Source organism: Arachis ipaensis, chromosome B10 (assembly GCF_059453495.1).
Source record: "Arachis ipaensis isolate K30076 ecotype BB chromosome B10, ASM5945349v1, whole genome shotgun sequence".
Taxonomy (NCBI): domain Eukaryota; kingdom Viridiplantae; phylum Streptophyta; class Magnoliopsida; order Fabales; family Fabaceae; genus Arachis; species Arachis ipaensis.
Window position 1 is genome coordinate 95,547,958 of NC_142435.1, and position 6,394 is coordinate 95,554,351.

General features: G+C 38.6%; 1 non-coding gene across 1 annotated transcript; it reads right to left on the reverse strand.

Annotated features, from left to right (window-relative positions):
* Positions 1-3,983: 3,983 nt before the first annotated feature.
* LOC148580947 (small nucleolar RNA R71) lies at positions 3,984-4,091 on the reverse strand. Its single transcript, XR_015898007.1, has one exon. It is a non-coding gene; the product is annotated as a small nucleolar RNA R71 (small nucleolar RNA).
* Positions 4,092-6,394: the final 2,303 nt, after the last annotated feature.

Genomic DNA, 6,394 nt, shown 5'->3' on the forward strand with positions numbered 1-6,394 from the left:
TTGACGATGTAAACTGGCGTTCAACGCCAGCCTTCTGCCCAAATCTGGCGTCCAGCGCCAGAAAAGGATCCAAAACCAGAGTTGAACGCCCAAACTGGCACAGAAACTGGCGTTCAACTCCACAAATGGCCTCTGCACGTGGAACACTTAAGCTCAGCCCAAACACACACCAAGTGGGCCCCGGAAGTGGATTTATGCATCAATTACTTACTCATGTAAACCCTAGTGACTAGTTTATTATAAATAGGACCTTTTACTACTGTATTAGGCATCTTTGGTCTCAGTTTTATTCCATTGTTCATCTTAGGAGACTATTGATCTCGTTTAGGGGGCTGGCCATCTCGGCCATGCCTGGACCTTCACTTATGTATTTTCATACGGTAGAGTTTCTACACTCCATAGATTAAGGTGTAGAGCTCTGCTGTTCCTCAAAGATTAATGCAAGTACTACTGTTTTCTATTCAATTCTTCTTATTTCTCTTCTAAGATATCCATTCGCACCCAAGAACGTGATGAAGGTGATGATTATGTGTGACGCTCATCATCCTTCTCCCTTATGAACGCGTGCCTGACAAACACTTCTGTTCTACATGAATTAAGCTAGAATGAGTATCTCTTAGATCTCCTAACCAGAATCTTCGTGGCGTAAGCTAGAATGATGGCAGCATTCAAGAGAATCCGGAAGGTCTAAACCTTGTCTGTGGTATTCCGAGTAGGATTCAATGATTGAATGACTGTGACGAGCTCCGAACTCGCGATTGCAGGGCGTTAGTGACAGACGCAAAAGGATAGTAAATCCTATTCCAGCATGATCGAGGACCGACAGATGAATAGCCGTGCCGTGACAGGGTGCGTGAGCAGATTATTCACTGAGAGGATAAGATGAAGCCATTGACAAGGGTGATGCCTCCAGACGATTAGCCGTGCCGTGACAGGGCATTGGATCATTTTCCCGAGAGATGACCGAAAGTAGCCATTGACAGTGGTGATGTATCACATAAAGCCAGCCATGGAAAGGAGTAAGACTGATTGGATGAAGATAGCAGGAAAGCAGAGGTTCAGAGGAACGAAAAGCATCTCCATTCGCTTATCTGAAATTCCTGCCAATGAATCTACATAAGTATCTCTATCCTTTTTATTGTTTATTTTAATCTAATAAAGTATCATGTTTAAATCCGCCTGACTGAGATTTGCAAGGTGACCATAGCTTGCTTCAAGCCAACAATCTCTGTGGGATCGACCCTTACTCACGTAAGGTTTATTACTTGGACGACCCAGTACACTTGCTGGTTAGTTGAACGGAGTTGTGTCCACACATAGTAAAGAGCCATAATAATGATTCCATACAATAACAAAGAGTACTACATCAATGTGATCACAATTTCGTACACCAAGTTTTTGGCGCCGTTGCCGGGGATTGTTTGAGTTTGGACAACTGACGGTTCATCTTGTTGCTCAGATTAGGTAATTTTCTTTGTATTTTCTTTTCAAAAATTTTTCAAAAATATTTCTAAAATTTTCTCATCTATTTTCGAAAAAAATAAAAATGTTTTCAAAAATAAATTATTCTATGGCTTCAAAATTTTTAAGAATGAATTCTAGTGTTTCATGAAATATGTTGAATCATATCTGGCTGTAAAGCCATACCCAAACTACTTTGGGATTGGTATTCAACTAATCACTCCAGCCCATGTAATTATATGTTGCATCCTGGCTGGCTGTAAAGCCATGTCTAAATTCATTTGGACTGAGGCTTGCAATTGGTTATCAAGAGCAAGCTAGTTGGAGCTAATCCACCTGCTACTGTTCCTGATCTACCCGCTGTTGATCCACGATCACCTGCTGAAGCTTGGCTGGCCATAGGCCATGTCTAGTGTTTTGGACTGGAGCTTTCATTGAAAGCTTGGCTGGCTAGTGAGCCATGTCTAATTCCTGGACTGAAGCTTTAGACTAACATGGCAAGATTCCTGGAATTCATATTAAAAATTTTGGAATCCTTATTTTTTTCTTTTTTCATATAATTTTCGAAAAATATAAATAAAAATCCAAAAAAATTAGAAAATCATAAAAATCAAAAATATTTTCTGTTTCTTGTTTGAGTCTTGAGTCATGTTATAAGTTTGGTGTAAACTGCATATGCATCTAGCATTTTTCGAAAATATCATGCATTCATAGTGTTCTTCATGATCTTCAAGTTGTTCTTGGTAAGTCCTCTTGTTTGATCTTGATGAATTTTTGTTTTGTGTCTTTTCATGTTTATCATATGCATTCTTGAATTCTTAGTGTCTCAGCATTAAAGAATTCTAAGTTTGGTGTCTTGCATGTTTTCTTTGCATTAAAAATTTTTTAAAATTGTGTCTATGATGTTCATCTTGACATTCAAAGTGTTCTTGGTGTTCATCTTGACATTCATAGCATTCTTGCATGCATCACATGTTTTGATCTAAAAATTTCATGCATTGCATCTTTTTAGTGTTTTTCTCTTGCATCATAAAAATTTCAAAAATCAAAAAAATATCTTTCCCTTTTTCTCTCATCAAATTCGAAAATTTGGATTGACTTTTTCAAAAATTTTTAAAAATCAAAGTTGTTGCCAATGAGTCAAATCAAATTTTCAATTTGAAAATCTTATCTTTTTCAAAATCTTTTTCAAAAATCAAATCTTTTTCAAAATTATTAGCTATTTTCGAAAATTTCAAAAATATTTTTCAAAAATCTTTTTCTTATTTTTATATAAAATTTTCGAAAATAACTAATCAATTAATGTTTTGATTCAAAAATTTGAAGTTTGTTACTTGCTTGTTAAGAAAGATTCAAACTTTAAGTTCTAGAATCATATCTTGTGATTTCTTATGAACCAAGTCATTAATTGAGATTTTAAATATCAAATCTTTTTCAAAACTAATTTCAATCATATCTTTTCAAAAATATCTTCTTATCTTATCTTTTTCAAAAATATCTTCTCAAAATATCTTTTCTAACTTCCTAACTTCTTATCTTTTCAAAATTTGTTTCAACTAACTAACTAACTTTTTGTTTGTTTCTTAACTTTTTCAAAACTACCTAACTAACTCTCTCTCTCTCTAATTTTCGAAAATATCTCTCCCTTTTTTAAAAATTTCTTTTTAATTAACTAATTATTTTTATTTTTTATTTTTGAATTCAAAAATTTTCGAAAAAATACTAACTAATTTTCAAAAACCAATTTTCAAAAATCACTAACTCTTTTTCAAAATAATTTTCGAAAATTATTCCTCCCCCATCTCATTCTATTTATTCATTCATGTCCTAACATCTCATCTCACATTCCAATCCTCACAGTTGTGTTTCTTCCTTTACATCACATCCTTTATCTCCCCCTCTTCTTCTACTTACAAAGGGATCCCTATACTGTGGTATAAAGGATCTCTATTATTATTATCATTTTTCTGGCCATTCTTCCTTGTCATATGAGCAGGAGCAAGGATAAGAACATTCTTGTGGAAGCAGATCCAGAACCTGAAAGAACTCTGAAGAGAAAATTAAGAGAAGCTAAAATACAACAATCCAGAGATAACCTTTCAGAAATTTTCGAACAGGCAGAGGAGATGGCAGGCGAAAATAATAATAATATAAGGAAGATGCTTGGTGACTTCACTGCACCTAATTCCAATTTACATGGAAGAAGCATCTCCATTCCTGCCATTGGAGCAAACAACTTTGAGCTTAAACCTCAATTAGTTTCTCTAATGCAGCAGAACTGCAAGTTTCATGGACTTCCATCTGAAGATCCTTTTCAGTTCTTAACTGAATTCTTGCAGATATGTGATACTGTTAAGACTAATGGAGTAGATCCTGAAGTCTACAGGCTCATGCTTTTCCCTTTTGCTGTAAGAGACAGAGCTAGATTATGGTTGGATTCTCAACCCAAAGACAGCCTGAACTCTTGGGATAAGCTGATCACGGCTTTCTTAGCCAAGTACTTTCCTCCTCAAAGGCTGAGCAAGCTTAGAGCTGATGTTCAAACCTTCAGACAGAAAGAAGGTGAATCCCTCTATGAAGCTTGGGAAAGATACAAACAGCTGACCAAAAAGTGTCCTTCTGACATGCTTTCAGAATGGACCATCCTGGATATATTCTATGATGGTTTATCTGAGCTATCAAAGATGTCACTGGACACTTCTGCAGGTGGATCCATTCACCTAAAGAAAATGCCTGCAGAAGCTCAAGAACTCATTGACATGGTTGCTAATAACCAGTTCATGTACACTTCTGAAAGGAATCCTGTGAGTAATGGGACGCCTATGAAGAAGGGAGTTCTTGAGGTTGATACTCTGAATGCCATATTGGCTCAGAATAAAATATTGACTCAGCAAGTCAATATGATTTTTCAGAGTCTGCATGGAATGCAAGCTGCATCCAACAGTACTCAAGAGGCATCTTCTGAAGAAGAAGCCTATGATCCTGAGAACCCTGCAATAGCAGAGGTAAATTACTTAGGTGAACCTTATGGAAACACCTATAACTCAACATGGAGAAATCATCCAAATTTCTCATGGAAGGATCAGAAGCCTCAACAAGGCTTTAACAATGGTGGAAGAAACAGGTTTAGCAATATCAAACCTTTTCCATCATCAACTCAGCAACAGACAGAGAACTCTGGACAAAACGCTTCTAATTTATCAAATATAGTCTCTGATCTATCTAAGGCCACTGTAAGTTTCATGAATGAAACAAGGTCTTCCATTAGAAATTTGGAAGCACAAGTGGGCCAGCTGAGTAAAAGGATCACTGAAATCCCTCCTAGTACTCTCCCAAGCAATACAGAAGAGAACCCAAAAGGAGAGTGCAAGGCCATTGACATAAGTGCCATGGCCGAACCTGTGAGGAAAGGAGAGGACGTGAATCCCAAGGAGGAAGACCTCCTGGGACGTCCAGTGATCAATAAGGAGCTTCTCTCTGGGGAATCAAAGGACTCTGAGGCTCATCTAGAGACTATAGAGATCCCATTGAACCTCCTTATGCCCTTCATGAGCTCTGATGAGTATTCCTCTTCTGAAGAGAATGAGGATGTCACTGAAGAGCAAACTGCCAAGTTTCTTGGTGCAATCATGAAGCTAAATGCCAAATTGTTTGGCATTGATGCTTGGGAAGTTGAACCTCCCTTGTTCATCAATGAACTAAGTGATCTGGATCAACTGACATTACCTCAGAAGAGACAGGATCCTGGAAAGTTCATACTACCTTGTACCATAGGCACCATGATCTTCAAAGCTCTGTGTGACCTTGGTTCAGGTATAAACCTCATGCCCCTCTCTGTAATAGAGAAACTGGGAATTTATGGGGTGCAAGCTGCTAGAATCTCATTAGAGATAGCAGATAATTCAAGAAAACAGGCATATGGACAAGTAGAGGACGTGTTAGTAAATGTTGAAGGCCTTTACATCCCTGCTGATTTCATTGTCCTGGATACTGGAAAGGAAAAGGATGAATCCATCATCCTAGGAAGACCTTTCCTAGCCACAGCAAGAGCTGTGATTGATGTTGACAGAGGTGAAATAGTCCTTCAATAGAATGAGGACTCCCTTGTGTTTAAAACTCAAGGATCTCCCTCTGCAACCATGGAGAGGAAGCAGAAAAAGCTTCTCTCCAAGCAGAGTCAACCAGAGCCCCCACAGTCAAACTCTAAGTTTGGTGTTGGGAGGCCACAACCAAACTCTAAGTTTGGTGTTGAACTCCCATATCCAAACTCTAAGTTTGGTGTTGGAGAGTTTCAACAAAGCTCTGCCCATCTGTGAGGCTCCATGAGAGCCCACTGTCAAGCTATTGACATTAAAGAAGCGCTTGTTGGGAGGCAACCCAATGTTTATCTAATTCTTATTTGTTTTTCATGTTTTCTTAGGTTCATGATCATGTGGAGTCACAAAATAAACAAAAAAAATCAAAAACGGAATCAAAAACAGCAGAAGAAAAATCACACCCTGGAGGAGCATCTGTCTGGCGTTCAAACGCCAGAACAGAGCATAGTTCTGGCGCTGAACGCCCAGAATGGGAGCATCCTGGCGCTGAACGCCCAGAACAAGCATGATTCTGGCGTTCAACGCCAGAAATGGCAGCAAATGGGCGTTGAACGCCCAAAATGGGCACCAACCTGGCGCTGAACACCCAGAGTTGTGTGCAAGGGCATTTTGCATGCCTAACTTGGTGCAGGGATGTAAATGCCTTGACACCTCAGGATCTGTGGACCCCACAGGATCATCTCAAGATCTGTGAACCCCACAGGATCCCCACCTACCTCATCATCTCTCTTTCCATTCATGATCATCCCTTCTGTTTTCCATTTACCACTCACATCCTTACACCCACTTACCTTCAAAATTCAACATCTCTTCCCCACCCAATCCCACCCATATGG